Source organism: Xyrauchen texanus, chromosome 14 (assembly GCF_025860055.1).
Source record: "Xyrauchen texanus isolate HMW12.3.18 chromosome 14, RBS_HiC_50CHRs, whole genome shotgun sequence".
Taxonomy (NCBI): Eukaryota; Metazoa; Chordata; class Actinopteri; order Cypriniformes; family Catostomidae; genus Xyrauchen; species Xyrauchen texanus.
This window is the reverse complement of record NC_068289.1, coordinates 23,145,998-23,163,166: the sequence shown is the minus strand read 5'-3', so window position 1 is coordinate 23,163,166 and position 17,169 is coordinate 23,145,998. Positions and strand designations below refer to the sequence as shown.

The following is a 17,169-nucleotide window of genomic DNA, read 5'->3' as shown; positions in this document are numbered from 1 at the left end:
ACAATATCAGTACTTCTCTCTCTCTCTCTCTTTTTGCTTCTCTCTTCTTACTCTTGTTACTTTCTTTGGGTCTATAATTTTTTATCAATGTTTCCATCTCCTCGCACAAAGCTACATCAAATGTCCCATCTTTTGGCCATTTTGTTATCATATTTTTAGTTCTTTTTTGCCATTTGTTTGAGAGTTTATCTATAAGTTCTTTACACAGCGGATATTTTAATCCTAATATATCTACTGGAGTGGCTGCCATAATTTTTATTTTTTATAACAACCTTTTTATTTTAATATCCACTTTAATATCTACTCAATCCATCGACTTTTGTTTTAAAACCATATACTAGACCCAACGCTTTAAATTATTTTCCTTATTATTTATTATTTTATTTTCCTCTTTGCTAATTTCTTGATTGTTCAAACTATTCTTAATTGCTATATCGTTGTTTAATTTTTATTTTAATTTAATTTTTTATTGTTGTTTATCCCTGTGCTTTAAATGTTAAACTTTAAGCACAGATATTTATTTTGACTTCATAACTTTTCTATATGAAGTTATTTCTCTTCTGTGATTTGACCAGTTCAGAAATTTAGCATATTTTCACCGTCAGCTGCCAGCTGCTAGTTCTAAAAAACCTCACAGCTAAGAGTTAATTTTCTACTCACGCAGCAATGACTCTCTCTACTGGTTACACATGTTACACTATGTCAGAGTTTAGTTTTCTATGAAATTTTCCTTTTACAGTTTTATGAGACAACTTTCATTCCCAACATTAATTCAACATATAAATGACAAATTTTCTTTATTGAACAACTTTACTTCATTCGCCTTTGTCTCTTAGTCATTTATTGGGCTCATATTTCTTCCACACAGTGTTCCTTTTGTATGGTCAATGACTATCACACATTCCAATTCCTGTATTGGGCATATATCTTTATTCAGTCATACGTGTTCATACACATTCACTTTCAAACACAGACTCAATTACATTCAAAACCACCGAAATGTTACACTTAGTACACACACTAGGCCTTTATAAACACAGAGCTCACTATAATTCTAGAACGCAACTATTCTACCACTCCTCTTGAGTGACCTGTTCCTACAGGTTTTTCAACACAAACACACCCTTCTTGAGTGACCTGTTCCTACAGGTTTTTACACACAAACACACCCTTCTTGAGTGACCTGTTCCTACAGGGTTTTAAACACAAACACACCCTTCTTGAGTGACCTGTTCCTACAGGTTTTTACACACAAACACACCCTTCTTGAGTGACCTGTTCCTACAGGTTTTTAAACACAAACACACCCTTCTTGAGTGACCTGTTCCTACAGGTTTTTAAACACAAACACACCCTTCTTGAGTGACCTGTTCCTACAGGTTTTTACACACAAACACACCCTTCTTGAGTGACCTGTTCCTACAGGTTTTTAGACACAAACACACCCTTCTTGAGTGACCTGTTCCTACAGGTTTTTAGACACAAACACACCCTTCTTGAGTGACCTGTTCCTACAGGTTTTTAGACACAAACACACCCTTCTTGAGTGACCTGTTCCTACAGGTTTTTAAACACAAACACACCCTTCTTGAGTGACCTGTTCCTACAGGTTTTTAGACACAAACAATTAACAAAAATTGACTGTTATCCATCAAGGCCCACTTAACAGTAGAAAACAATCTACAACATGCAATTATGTCTTCTGGAATCAAAACCCTTTATTTATTCTTTTTTTTTTTTTTTTTTTTTTTAGTTCAGAAGAGCTTTTTGAGCGTTCTTACCACCACAGGCAAACTGGCAAGTAACACAAACGTTTATAAGCAAAATATGCTTACCTCTTAATGGTGGCCACCGTGTTTGTGTTTGCCTTCCCAGCCAGCCCGCGATGTAACGACTCTGCTCTCTTCTGTCCCTGTTCGAGCCAATTGTAGTAGATTTTTGCCTTAATCTATGAAGAATCACTCTCAAATTCTTAGGTTTTGATTTCAGAATATTAGACTTTATTGCAACCAATAAAGCCGAGTCGACCTGCAGAGCAACTCCCTAACTCTGGCTTTCATTCACTTAAATACATCTTCACAAACAAGGTTGGGCTTATCCTTTTTTAAACATGCATTATTTGGTCAAACTCTGGTCTGACCAAATTAGGAAATTACAGAACCACCTTTGCAAGGGATATTTTTCTCCCAGCAGTCATGAGAGCCCATATGTAATGCTTACTCTGCAAACTTTCAAATGTCACACATAAGCAGTCATGAGAGCCCACACGTAGTGCTTACTCTGCACACTTTAAAATGTCACACATATATAGAACACACGTTCTTAAGGCCTTCATGCACATACAGCCAACTATATGTTTGCCTGTCAGATATAACTGTGGTACAATTAACAATGTTTACATGTCAGATATAACTGATAAAATCTCCTACAAACTGCACACAAGAATTTCACCTACTGTTGCACTTGTGTACATGGTAGTGTGACAATAACGTGATTTGATTTGATTTGAAGTGTTAGTATGAAAGCACCCTAAAAAAATGTCTGAAGACATCTTTTCCAGGATCACTAGACTAAATAACTAGCCTTAGGTTGTTTATAAGCATGTATGGACCTTTAACTGCCATTGAACCTTTCAAAATCACAAATTGTTATTTGTAGTTGGAATGGTTTCTTTAGACTATAAAAAATATTCAAAAAATATTTGTTTTTAAGAACTTTTCACTGAGATGTTATTTGGAGAACCAAAAAACTTTTTCTGCTTAAGACCCTTTTTTATACTCAAGTACTTATGTAAAATTGTTATGGTAGCACTACTTGTAGCACTACTTGTATTGTGTTCTTGTCTTCACATGAGTTGCATAAATGGATAAAACAGAATTCCATTAAACATGCAGTGTGATAACATTTTTGTTTGTTTTACAAACTGGGGGACAAGGTGAAAATAATTTCTTTGGTTATTAATTTCTTGTATTGAACATCCCAGAACATTCCTTTAAAGTACTGTTGTTCAGTATAGAATATAATATTTACTGTTAAAATACAGAACAGGACAAAACAGATATACAAGATTACAGGGAGAAGGAGAAGACATAATGTCAAGGAGCTCACCATCTCCATTTCTAGAATGTTCTATTTGATCACCATTCAAGAATGTGATCCTGATGGAACGTTCTAGACTGTTAAAATTGTTTATTATTCTAAAGTGCTCCACTGGTGTAAGGCCACATCCACACTTATCCATTTTCATTTGAAAATGCATTTATTTTGCAATCACCTTTCCACCACTGAAAAAGGAGAAATTCGGAAATGCTCTCGATTACCAAATACTTTGTTTCCTAACATCATAATTTTCCAGAGTTTACAAACTTGAACTGATTAGTGTGGACATGGCCTAAAGCCCAAAAGTATACTTTGGTCTGAGGCAAATGTGTGGCATCTGCAATGCAAATTTGCATTCGGGATGCAAATTTCATCATTAGCAGAGTGCTCGAGCACTGAATGAGTGTAGCCTGATTTTTCTCGTCCTCTGAATGCACAGATAGAGAATGCATCTGGAATTATTTGCACTTATTTGTGGGTCCACAAGGTAGCAACACTCACAATAGATCACAACAGCTCAACTGTGAGTTGTTGCGAAGAAACACTAGAGGATGTAATTGACCGCTAAATAACAGGAGACTAATGTGGAAACAACAAGAGTGGAAGTCAAGAGCATGTGTGTAAGGAGGTCAGGAGATACCTATGTTTGAACAACTTGAGTCTGAATGAATATAAAGATATCTTTATGGTCTAAACTCCTGAAGATAAATTGTCCAGTCTTTCATAGTAATCGTAGTGCACATGTGCCAACCGCCTGTGTTTGCAAGCACAGTAAAATGAAGTATACTTTTAAAAGGCTAGCGTTCGACTGTACACAGATGCTAAGCGTTCATTTCAAAACTGAAGTATACTTTGGGCTTAATACACTGGAATGTCCAGCAGAGACAAGACTTCACAATGTCTCTCCTATTTTCTACAGAATTAACTAACATCTGCTAAATTTCCACCTTGCGAGTCCTCTATAAATCCCGGCCCAGTCTTTCCATCTCTTCGATCAGGAAGTCGATGTCTGACCTGGTGGCAGCCGGGTTGGAGACAACCATTCTGAAGAAGTTGACCTTTTCGCCCTGAGGCTGGTAGCCCACCATGGTTGTCCCACACTCCATCATCATTGCCTTGATCTTGGGGGCAACCTAGATTTGTAGTCACAAGATAGCTGCTGAATACTTTCAGCTGATCTTTATGATGCTCTCATAATTGGGCAGTTTTGTCTTAATAAGGTCCTTGTTGAGATATATGATATACTGTACCAATTAAAAGTTTGGTATGACTGAATTTATGTTTCTGTAGACATAGTTTGAATGTATGTTTCTGTAGACATAGTTTTATAGACAATCTAAATTGTAGATTTGTAGGTACTAGTTTCTTTAGAAAACAATTTTTTTTTTTTTTGAGTTGGTGTGGATAGTGAAAGAGAAGTAGTCCCGCATATATGGGAACTACTTGTTTGCCCAGAGTTAGGCTGGATTTTTTTAAAGAAATTAAAATATATAATAACTTTGGTCACTGAATAATAAATTTTTAAGTCAAGTTTTGTCAAGTTTTGACTATGAAAATATTAAATCATAAATAAGGGTGATTTGTGTAGACTGGAAAAGTGTCACACTTTAAGTATTTTCTGACCTTATGAAGCCTTTGTCTTCTCTCCTCTCCATCTGGCAGTCCACGCAGGCTTGGAGGAATGTACCAGAAACATACGTTGGTGTGCTGGGGCTGAGTTGGAGAGAGAGAAAGAATACTGACAGACCAGCCTGCACAAAATAGAAGATATTGTAAACAGATATTTGTCAAAGTATGCTTATACAGTGTCAGAACACAAATTTGCAAGCATGTGTTGCATTCTCAGCATTGCCACAAGGCAATAGTGCGATAGTAGACATTAGTGTGTTCTCCTATGGTAAGTTTTCTATTTCAGGCCAACTAATGTCATTGCAATGTAGCAGTTTCAAGAGAATCATAATGTGCAAGTTAGTTAAATTTAAACTGTTACATAGGCAGTCAATAACAGGACCAATGCCAGCACATTTGTTGGACAATGTTCTGCTACTCGTATTCCAAACATGAAGCAGCTTAGAGTCACACATATTCCCAATTTTTTTCTCTGTACGTCTGATCACAACTTCAAGTCATATAGTGTGTGCTTGGGTTCAGATGTTGTGCTTGTGGTGCTGAACTGGTTACTACTTAAGTAGAGTTCAACCTTTAACGACACGCACTTTCCTGAACTTCCATTGCTGCCTCTAAAGGCCATAATCCACACCCATGAATGCACCCAAATGCCCGTTTTTTTTTTCACGACACTGAACACAGAGGAGCAGCAACAACAGGAGCAGTTGTTTTCTTTTTCTCTTCAAGAAAAGGGAGGGCTAGTTTGGAATAATCTGGGCACTCATTACTCTAATAACCTATGATGAGAACTTTAGTATGTGCTGCACAGTGGTCAACTGTGTGATGTTTTATTCACCTCCCCTTGAAACACCATCTCATATCCTTCACGGTTCTTTATCTTGTGGTAAAGATACTCAGAAAGCTCAAGACACCCATCTATGTGCTTCTCAAAGCCATTGGTGCCCTGTTAAAGAGGGAAAATCAATTTTATCTGCACAGACATATTTTTGTGGCACTGAAATTCTCTATTTCATACATGTAGTACAAGTAAACATCTTGCATGTCCAGGGGGCTGTTCCATAAACCAAGATTAGAGTATAAGCCAGGCTTATTTTTGTTAGTCAGGCTTATTTTTGGTAGATTCGGTTTCATAAATCAAACTTAAAAAATTTCAAACTAAGTTACCCCGGCAACTTATGCTGGCAAATTAACCTGGTCCGGGGCAGGCTAACTGTCAGGCTAAGTCTGAGTTCAGGCTTAACGAGCATACCATTTATACTCACCTGCTGGTATTTCGATGTCATTTTATTTTACTTAACCACTATTAATAATTTTTTTTTTTTTAAATAAATAAATAAATAAGGAAATGTACTTTACTAATAAATGTAAGAAATAAGGTATAAATACACTAAGAAATGTTCAAAACTTGTGTGTTTAATTGGTGAGTTTGGTTAATGAGTTTGGTAATTAATTAAAAGTATATAAATAGGGAGCTGAACTCATTTCCAAACTTAACCATGGCGTGTCCTTTCATAGATGAGGTGGTGGATGAGGGAGCTATAGTCTTGCGGAGTGCATTTCAAAGAGAGAGAACTTTCAGAGACAGGTCAGACCCATTGGCTTTTAATGACAGCTACCTGTATGAGCGATATAGGTTCTCAAGAGATGGGATTGCATATATTTGTAGATTACTAAGCCCACACATTGCAAATAATACACGCCGCAACAGAGCTCACAGTCCCACAGACGGTGTGCATTGCACTTCGCTTTTTGCCAGTGGAACATTTTTGTACACAGTTGGAGATGCAGAGAATATCAGCAAAGCATCAGTTTGCCGCTCTGTACGAACTGTGTACCTTTCTTTAAAAAGACTACTCAATGTGTTCATCACATTCCTGGCCACAAAGCTATTCGTACCATTAAACATGCCTTTTATGGAATAGCTGGTAAGTTCAAATAACTATAAAACATGGAAATATTTCTTGACTGTTGATTTTACATGGTACATATTTAAAACAAACAAATAATTTTCCTAGGTTTCCCAAATGTTATCGGTGCATTGGACTGCACCCATGTGCGTATTAAGTGTCCGTCTGGTCCACATGAAACGGACTTTGTGAATAGGAAATCAGTACACAGCATCAATGTACAGGTACGGTCCCACTGAGATGATATCGAAGGCTATGCTCTAGCACTGAGTGTTCTGTACTAAGCTGGGCACCAGTGTTTAGTTCATTGCAATTAAAATGTAGTGACCTACAGGTTTAATTTATTTTAGATGATTGGTGATGCAGATTGCATCATCACAAATGTAGAGGCCAAATGGCCAGGCTCTGTGCATGACTCCAGAATCTTTAGAGCCTCATCTCTCTACCAGCAACTAGCAAGAGGTATGCTAGTAATCACTTAAATCACAAAAAGTCTTAAAAAACTATATTATATATCTATATATATTCATTCTGTCTATGCAGGAGAATTCTCAGGAGTTTTGCTGGGAGACAAGGGATACCCATGCCTGCCTTACCTCTTGACTCCCTATCTGGAGCCCCAGACAGAGGCACAGCACCGCTACAACATTGCCCATGCACGCACAAGAGGTCGTATAGAGATGGCATTTGGGCTGATAAAGTCAAGGTTTCAGTGCCTGAAGCACCTCAGAGTGACTCCACCTAGGGCATGTGACATTGTAGTTGCTTGTGTAGTGCTCCATAATAACATTGCTTGTCTGAGGAGAGAGAGGCAACCAAGGATTGTTGAAGAGGAAGACTGGGGCAATGAAGCAGTATTGGAAGAAAACGAAACAGGCAGACTTATACGAGACACATATGCAAATAATTATTTTGCTTAATATGGTCTAAACCAGGCCCTGCGATGGACTGGCGACCTGTCCAGGGTGTCCCCCGCCTTTCGCCCAATGTTAGCTGGGATAGGCTCCAGCCCCCCGCGACCCTGTACACAGGATAAGCGGTTGACGATGGATGGATGGATGGATGGTCTAAACCATGTGTAGCCTTTAAAATTTTACACTGGCCCCTCAACTTTCTCCTTAGTTGAACAAACACACAGAAGTCAAAGTATTTAATGTGATTTGTCTTTATTCAGAGTGAATCTGCCTGTTAGGGGTGAAAACACACAAATAAATGTTGTGGAAAGTGATCAAAAAGGTAATGTTTTTTTTTTCTTTTCCTTTTTTAAAAATGGTAGTTCTACTTGCATTTTTCTGTAGCTGTTGAATTTCCAGCTCCAACCTCTTCATCTTCAGTTTTTTATACTGGATGTCGATATCAATCGCTTCCATTTGTTTAAGGAGGTAGCGTTTAAACACTCCTTTTATGTTTTCTGGGTTCTGTAGCAACATAGATTTAAGTTATTTCATTGAATACTCTTGTCACATTGTTTTCATTTCTTAATACTCACTTTGTCACATGTGGTCCCAGACTGAGAGGGCTCTAGAACAGTGTAAGCATCCTGAAAACACATTATGATCATTTTATCACACAAGTACACTTTTTAATATTCAATACTGTATAGCATGGAACCTGTGAGTACCTCAGGCCTCCTTGAATATACAGACACAGTCTCCTCATCCTCCTCAACTGATGGGCCTTCTCCCTGTGACCACTGATTAAACTCAGTTAAACTCATTAGCTTACATAACTGATTTAAAAGGTCTCATACTCACAGGCAACATGATGTCTGGTGGATCCATAATGCATACAGAATCTTGATAGAAAAAATATATATATTTTTTTACCAAAATGCACCATTACAGTAGCACAAGTACCTCTACGTGACATTACTGATATGATGTACTTAGGCTTACAATGCCTAAGGAAGGAGGAAATCAGTTAGTCAGGAAGGAATAATGATAATAAAACACACACACACACCTTTAATATACTCACTCCTTATACTACGTGATATCATTTTAGATGATGTCCCCCCCTCTATTCCCTCAAGGACGGGCCTCCCTTTATTAATTTCCAAAGCCAGCTCCTCTGCAGGAGTGAAGCTGGCTGGTGGTGGCCCTCCCCCAGTGCCAGCAACCTCAGTCTTCTTTTTGGTCGCTGCAATTAAAAAAATAAATAAAAAAAAAACCTGAATAGTTGTAACTTCAAGCTGGCATTGATTACATATGTACATACCATTAAATTTACTTAACATTCTGAACTATATTTTTATATTTTATTTTCACCTGCTGCCAGGTTCTTTTTCCTTCACTTAAGTTGCTGCTGCGTGAAAGCAATTAACGTTACTGTTATTCACACAAAAACTTTGCAATGTATTGTGACACACATTCAATGTTGATAAAGTATTTTAAATAGTTTACACCGCTACTTACGCATTGAGACGATCAGCAATTTCCTGCCAACCTTTCTCTCTTGCTTTATTTATTGCCGCTGTATTGCCTTTTTTGGTGATGACATCTTTAAATTCTTCATATGTTTCCAATAGCAAACGCTGTTCCGTTTCCGTGAACATCGCTGCTCTATCTTTTCCTTTTGTTGCCATGGTAGCCCACAGTAAATCGATTGACCCATGCTCGATTTTTCAGGACTTTTAAACAATGGCGTGCACACGCAATTATCTAGACTATTTAAACCTGACTCAAATTAGTAAGATCACATGATCCTCAACTTACTGTTATGGAACCAATTTAAGCGCGGATGTTTAGCTCGGCTCATTCAAGTCAGGTTTTGGACTTTAATCCCCGCTTTTCTAAGCGGCTTTTATGGAACAGCCCCCAGGACTGTAAGTGTTGTAAACAACTCAATGATCAACACCAAAATAACAACAGCTCTTTATCCCACATGACCATTCATTCATTCATCCAACCACCCATCTTTTCATTCATATATTCATTATGACTTTTATCTAACCATGCAGTCATTCACTCTCTCCCTTACTCTCTGTATTTTGTTTCTTTGTCTCTCTGCCTCTATTGTTCTCTCATTTTCATCTAGATTATTTTGTATTGTAACATTGAATTTCCCTCCATGCCTTCATGATTCAGACTCACTAATTTGCTGCCACCCTTACCCCCCTCTCTCTCTCTCTCTCTCTCTCTCTCTCTCTCTCTCTCTCTCTCTCTCTCTCTCTCTCCAAATGTTCAGTTTAAAAGTACTTTATTGGCATGATTGTGTTTACATACAATATTGCCAAAGCATTAATACACAATACAGATAATGACAAGACAAATAATAATGATAAGATAGAATTAAAATAAGGTGCCAGGTAATGAATCAAATAAAATAAAAACTATAATAACAATATGCACTATACAATATAAAATAAAATATGCATTTAACAGGACATTATGAACATAAGAAAATAAAAGTACCGTGAGGCAGTAATTGGTTTCTGAGGGTGTGCCGCTCAAAAATGAATTTAGCTGCAACTGATGCATGATGGTCCTCCCCCAGTAACACCTGCATCTGATCGGTTTCTGCCAAACTGGAAAACTGTGGCATGAGGTTTGAGAGTTTGTGGAGGTATCTCTCTCTCACCTCTGTAAATTTCTCACAGTGAAGGAGAAAGTGTGTCTCTGTCTCAACCTCACCCATGTCAAAGAGAGCACAGACTCGTTCTTCCTTTGGAAGCCATGTTTGTCTGTGTCGGCCTTTTTCTATGTTCAGACTGTGATCACTGAGTCTGTATTTGGTGAGGATCCCTCTCTGTTTTGGATCTCTTACAGTGTGCAGATATTCTGCCAGATAATATGTTCTGTTTAGGGCCCGATAACATTCCAATTTGCTTTGGTTTTTACTTTCATTTTCCCAATGGTCCAAATATGACTTTTTGCTTTCTTTTATGATTTGGTTTTGTTCATCAGTGCTGGTCTGAAACTGGTGTTTGTTAGTTGTTAGTGGGTTTGTGAGTTTCAGAGCCAGCTGACAAAGGGGACTGGTTTTAGGCTTCAGCTCTTGGGTTTTTAAGGGCTTCATGTTGTAGTGTGTTAGGGGAACTTGAATTTAGGTGTGAAGGGGTATCTGCCTAGTTCGGCCCAGCATACATTAGTAGGTGTTCTTCTCTGAACTCTTAGAATGTTTCTACAGAATTCTGCATGCATGGATTCTATGGGGTGTTTGTCCCATCTCGAGTAATCTGCCATACAGAGTGGACCCCAAACCTCACATCCATACAGAGCAATAGGCATTATAATACTATCAAAGATCTTACACCAGATTGTTACAGGAATGTCAACTTGGGTAAATTTGCCCTAATAGCATTGAATACTCATCTAGCTTTCTCTTTTGGTGCATTCACTGCCAGACAAAACCCCCCTGAAGCACTCATTTTTAGACAGAGGTAGTCATAGTGTCGGGTGTGTTCTATTGCAGTGTTTCCCAGAGTGAATGTGTATCTGGTGTCCTGTAATCTGGCTTTTTTTCTGGAAAATCATAATTATAGTTTTTTTCAGATTGGCTGTCAGGGCCCAGTTCTGACAGTAGTACTCCAGCAGGTCCAGGTGCTGCTGTAGCCCTTGTGCAGTAGCTGTTCTCTCTCTCTTACCTTCTCTTGGACCAGTATGGCAGAGCACTGAAGTGGAACGCCCATCATCTTGTGAGGATTCCATGTGATGGAGTTAGCTCTGCAGAAACAACATGGTGCAGTTGATTTTAAGAGTAAAGAAAACGTCTCAGTTACTGATGTAACCTCCGTTCCATGATGGAGGGAATGAGACATTGTGTCAATGAGTTGACATTATGGGTCACCCTTGGGAGCCCTAGTGTTAACTCATCGACACAACATCGAGTGGGTGACAGATAGGGAATGTCTCGGTTAACCTCCTGATGTAACCTCCGTTCCCTGATGGAGGGAAACGAGACTTTGACTACCACGCCAGGAGTCGTGAGTTTGAATCCAGGGTGTGTTGAGTGACTCCAGCCAGGTCTCCTAAGCAGCCAAATTGGTTCGGTTGCTAGGGAGGGTTGAGTCACATGGGGTAACCTCCTAGTGGTCGCGATTAGGGGATCTCGCTCTCAATAGGGCGCAAGGTAATTTGTGGGTGGATCACAGAGAGTAGCATGAGCCTCCCATGCTGTGAGTTTCCGCAGTGTCATGCACAGCGAGCCATGTGATAAGATGCGCAGATTGACAGTCTCAGAAGCAGAGGCAACTGAGACTTGACCTCCGCCATCTGGATTGAGGTGAGTAACCGTGCAACCGCAATGACCTACTAAGTAGTGGGAATTGGGCATTCCATATTAGGAGAAAAGAGGATCAAATAAAAAACAGAAATAAAAAAAAAGAGTAAAGAGCACAGCAGTGTGTGTGTTTGTTTAGAAGATGTGTAGCAACAATTGTAACTGAAGGGCATTTGTCCATCACACATTTGAGAAATAATAATTATATTTTAATAGCTTTGTTTTCCTTGGCTGTGGTGCAAAGATAATGAATTGTAGCTGGCTTTGTAAAATGACTAATTTAAGACCAAGCAGAAGCAATAGCCAACAAGGTCCATTGGACATGAACTATATAAATGTACAAGTAGTAAGCGGTAATTATGCTATGGCTAACGCCCATTTATCTACCTTTCAGCAAGTGCCTACAAGGCAAATGTTACTTTACTTAATTCATATTCATTAACCAAAAGGATACGTTTATAATGTGTGCCCACTGTTCAAATGGTCCTTACGCCGCTGGTGTGTGGTGTAATGTATGATACCTCTCAATGCCATTCAGCTTGTGTCAGTGTTTCCTGGACATCAACAGTCCTCCGCCCCACGCTCCCTTAAAACACACATTCACACATTTAGTTCCATTAAAATGTATTCAACACACATAAGAAATCAAATTTATATGTGGCAATGAGATAATCATAAACTTACATCCACATGAAGCCACATGTTGTATTTCTCACAGATGTCAGCGATTTCATTGATTGGATCAAAGGCTCCATATACTGTAGATCCAGCTGTGGCATTCACAAACAGCAGCACAAACCCCTGGAAAGAATAAAAACAAAAAAGCGGTCTTTAAATAGTGATGTTTAAGATATGTTCAGTGTTCAAAACAAGTTCAGCTTTATATTTCTTTAAAACCAAAAATAAAAACTGGTTCAACTCATTAAAGGTTAAAAGGGATTATCCACTAAACAGATTCAAAATAAAGTCTATATTTCCATCACTTCCAATGAAAAATGCAAGCCGTACAAAATTATTATATTCAAATAGTTATAAATATAAGATAATGCACTTGTTATTGTTTACTAAGGTATTTATATACAATGCTTAATAGTTATTAAGTTGATGTGCATTCCAATACTTAAAATGTAATTAAACCGTTATTCATATGGCCTTTTTTAACATCTTCAAATGATTTTAACAAATGTTATAAAATGATTAACAGATACATTTTTAATGTACATTTCTATACCTACAAACATCATTCTCCTAACACCAACTTGGATTCATATATGAGCTCATGTGTCATGTCTTGTCCTGTCCAGTCATTATATGTTTTGTTCTTGTTCTTTCCTTCTACTCTTTCGCCATCTACTGGCCCTCTCTGTTACTTCTCCTCCTTCCTCTCGTTCTCCAGCTGCTTCTCATCTCCCCCTAATTCTCCATCAATTCCCTTCCCACCTGTTCCCGTTTTCCCGCTGATTAGACCTCTACTTCTTTCCCTGCTTTCGCTGCTTTCGTTGTCTGAGTCTCTCTTGAGTTTCACATGCTGAAACAATCCACTGTCTACTTGTCGCTGTCCAGTCCTGTCCTATTGGCACCCGCCTCTCTACACTCTCTTCTCCGTTAATTACCTGGATATTTGTGTTCTGTTCAGTTCGCCCCGTGCTGCCAGAAGTCTGGTCCCCACGGTCTCGCCTCGATCCCTGTCTACCCCAGGGGAGTCTACAGCCTGACGGCGCAACACTGCATCCCCCGGCTGCCGCCTAAGGGACGCTCGCTAGAGCTCAGAAGAAGCCTCCTTTATTGATCGCCCACTCTGCGGGTTGTTTGTGTTAACCTTTTGCCTCTCAAGGAGAAGATTTTGTGTTCATTTTTGTGTTGCTAAGAACTTTCATTAAAGACTACATTTCTGTTACATCGCTCTTGGGTCCTCACTTACCTCACAACAGAAGACTCAGACCAGAATGGACCCAGCGATCCCGAATCCTCTTCAGCCAGCTGTCGAGCTCCAAGGGGCAATGTTAGGCAGACACGAGGGGGAGTTATCTGCTGCGCGACATGCCATTGAGGCCCTGGCTGCTCTAGTCTCCGATCTCACTGGACAGCTTCATGCTCTTCGCCTCGATCCTCCGGCTGCCCCCAGGTCTTCCGGGCCCCCTGAACCCAGGATCAACAACCCGCCTTGCTATGCTGGTGAACCCATGGAGTGCCGTGCGTTTCTCACTCAATGCGATGTTGTTTTCTCTCTCCAGCCTACCACTTACTCCCTGAGCAGGGCCCGCGTCGCATACGTGCTGTCTCTCCTCTCTGGACGGGCTCGTGAATGGGGTGCGACCATCTGGGAGGCGGAGGCTGACTGTATTAACCAATATCAAGACTTTAAGGAGGAGATGATACGGGTTTTTGACCGCTCCGTGTTTGGCGAAGAGGCCTCCCGGGTCCTGTCCTCGCTATGTCAGGGTAAGCGGTCCATCACGGATTATTCCATTGAATTTCGGACTCTTGCTGCCTCCTGCGACTGGAACGAGCCGGCGTTACTCGCCCGCTTTCTGGAGGGTCTCTGCGCGGAGGTCAAGGATGAAATTCTCTCCCGTGAAGTTCCCTCCCAAGTGGATTCTGCGATTGAACTCGCCATCCGCATCGAGAAGAGAATCGACCTTCATCGTCGAGTCCGTAGGGCTGATTCCGCTCTTCCCTTTGCCCCTCTCTCCACTGCACTACCATCCTCGTCCTCCACCGTGTTTTCGGAGCCCATGCAACTAGGAGGCATCCGCATCTCGGCTAAGGAGAAGGAGCGAAGAATCATCCACCGCCTCTGTCTCTACTGCGGCGCTGCTACTCATCTCGTCACTTCCTGCCCGGTAAAAGCCAGAGCTCACCAGTGAAGGGAGAGCGACTGGTGAGCGCAACAACCCTGGCCTCTCCTTCAAGGTCCTGTTCCACATTCCCCGTCCATCTCCACTGGACCGGCTTTTCCGCTACCTACAAAGCTCTGATTGACTCTGGGGCGGAGGGCTGTTTCATGGACGAGACTTGGGCTCGAGAGCATTGCATCCCCCTTTCTGATTTAAAGAAGCCCACGGCCCTGTTAGCCTTGGACGGTAGCTCTCTCCCCGGGATTCTGCGTGAGACGTTACCCTTGACCCTCACTGTCTCTGGTAATCACAGCGAGACCATTTCTTTTTTTATTTTTCAGTCACCGTTTGCTCCTATTGTTTTAGGCCATCCCTGGTTAGTTCAACATAATCCCTCTATTAATTGGTCCAAAAATACCATCCTTTCTTGGAATGTCTCTTGTCATGTAAAATGTTTAATGTCTGCTATTCCCCCATCTCCTCTGTCTCTCTCTCTCAGGAGGAGCCTGGTGATTTAACAGGTGTGCCGGGGGATTATCACGATCTGCGGACGGTGTTCTGTCGTTCCCGAGCCGCTTCTCTCCCTCCGCATCGCTCATATGATTGTAAGATCGAGCTTCTTCCGGGAGCCACTCCTCCCCGCAGAAGACTTTACTCGTTGTCGGTCCCCGAGCGTCAAGCTCTTGAAGATAACTTATCTACTGCGCTCGACGCCAGCACCATAGTTCCCTCCTCTTCTCCCACCGGGGCGGGTTTCTTTTTTGTTAAGAAGAAGGACGGTTCTCTGCGCCCGTGCAGTGATTATCGAGGGCTGAATGACATTACAGTTAAGAATCGTTACCCGCTTCCTCTTATGTCTTCAGGTTTCGAGATCTTGCAGGGGGCCAAGTTTTTTACCAAGTTGGATCTGATTAACGCTTACCATCTCGTACGCATTAGGGAGCGGGACGAGTGGAAAACCGTGTTTAACACCCCGTTAGGGCACTTTGAATATCGGGTCCTTCCGTTCGGCCTTGTTAACGCCCCAGCCGTCTTTCAGGCGCTCATCAAAGACGTCCTAAGAGACATGCTGAACATTTTTGTTTTCGTTTATCTCGACGATATTTTGATCTTTTCGCCGTCACTCCAAATTCATGTCTTGCATGTTCGCCGCGACCTTCAATGTTTATTAGAGAATCGTCTCTACGTTAAGGCAGAGAAGTGCACCTTCCATGCCCCTTCCGTAGTTTTTCTCGGTTCTGTCATTTCCACTGAGGGTATTAGGATGGATTCCGCCAAGGTCCAAGCCGTTATAGACTGGCCCGCACCTAAATCACGCGTCGAGCTGCAGCGTTTTCTCGGCTTCGCTAATTTTTATCGACGCTTTATCCGCAATTTCAGTCAAGTGGCTTCCCTCCTGACCGCCCTCACGTCCGTCAAGACGCGCTTTAGTTGGTCCGCTTCTGCCCAGAGCGCTTTTGACCTCCTCAAGAGCCGCTTCACGTCCGCGCCCATCCTTGTCACCCCTGATTTGTCTAGACAGTTCATCGTCGAGGTTGACACGTCCGAAGTAGGCGTAGGAGCCATTCTTTCCCAGCGCTCCGCTTCTGACAACAAGGTCCACCCTTGCGCTTTCTTCTCGCCATCCGCCTAGCTCTAGGCGAATGGCGACAATGGTTGGAGGGGGCATCCGTTCTGTTTATCATTTGGACGGACCATAGAAACCTAGAGTACATTCGCTCCGCCAAACGACTTAATGCGTGCCAGGCTCGCTGGGCTCTATTTTTTACTCGATTCGAGTTTGTGATCTCCTATCGCCCGGGCTCTAAAAACATCAACTATCACGCCTTTTTTCTTCTGTGGTTCCCGCGGACTCTGAGGGAATCCTCCCGAAGGGTTGTGTCGTTGGGCGACGGTCTGGGGAATCGAGAGACAAGTTAAACAAGCGCTCATTAACACCCCTTCGCCGCGCAACTGTCCCAGACATCTCCTTTTCGTTCCCACCCCCACCCGCCTGGCCGTCCTTCAGTGGGCCCACTCGGCCAAGTTGGCAGGCCACCCCGGCATTCGGGGCACGCTCGCTTCCATTCGCCAGCGCTTTTGGTGGCCCACTCGAGAACATGATATGCGTTGTTTCGTGGCGGCTTGTTCCGTCTGCACACATACTAAGTCGGGTATCTCCCCCCCTGCCGGCCTCCTCAGACCACTTCCTATCCCTTCGCGACCATGGTCCCATATTGCCCTAGACTTCATCACCGGTCTTCCTTCGTCGGCAGGAAAGACAGTAATTCTCACGGTTATCGATCGTTTCTCCAAGGCGGCCCATTTTATTCCCCTCGCTAAGCTCCCCTCCGCTAAGGAGACGCCGCAAATTATCATCGAAAATCTTTTCAGAATCCATGGTCTTCCCTCCGACGTTGTTTCGGACAGGGGTCCGCAGTTCACGTCTCAATTTTGGAGGGAGTTTTGTCGTTTGATCGGGGCTTCCGTCAGTCTCT

At 41.6% G+C, this 17,169-nt stretch overlaps 1 pseudogene; it reads right to left on the bottom strand.

Moving 5' to 3' along the window:
- Positions 1-3,519: 3,519 nt before the first annotated feature.
- The window catches only part of LOC127654559 (glutamate decarboxylase 1-like), a 96,089-nt pseudogene continuing 82,439 nt past the window's right edge, over positions 3,520-17,169 (bottom strand).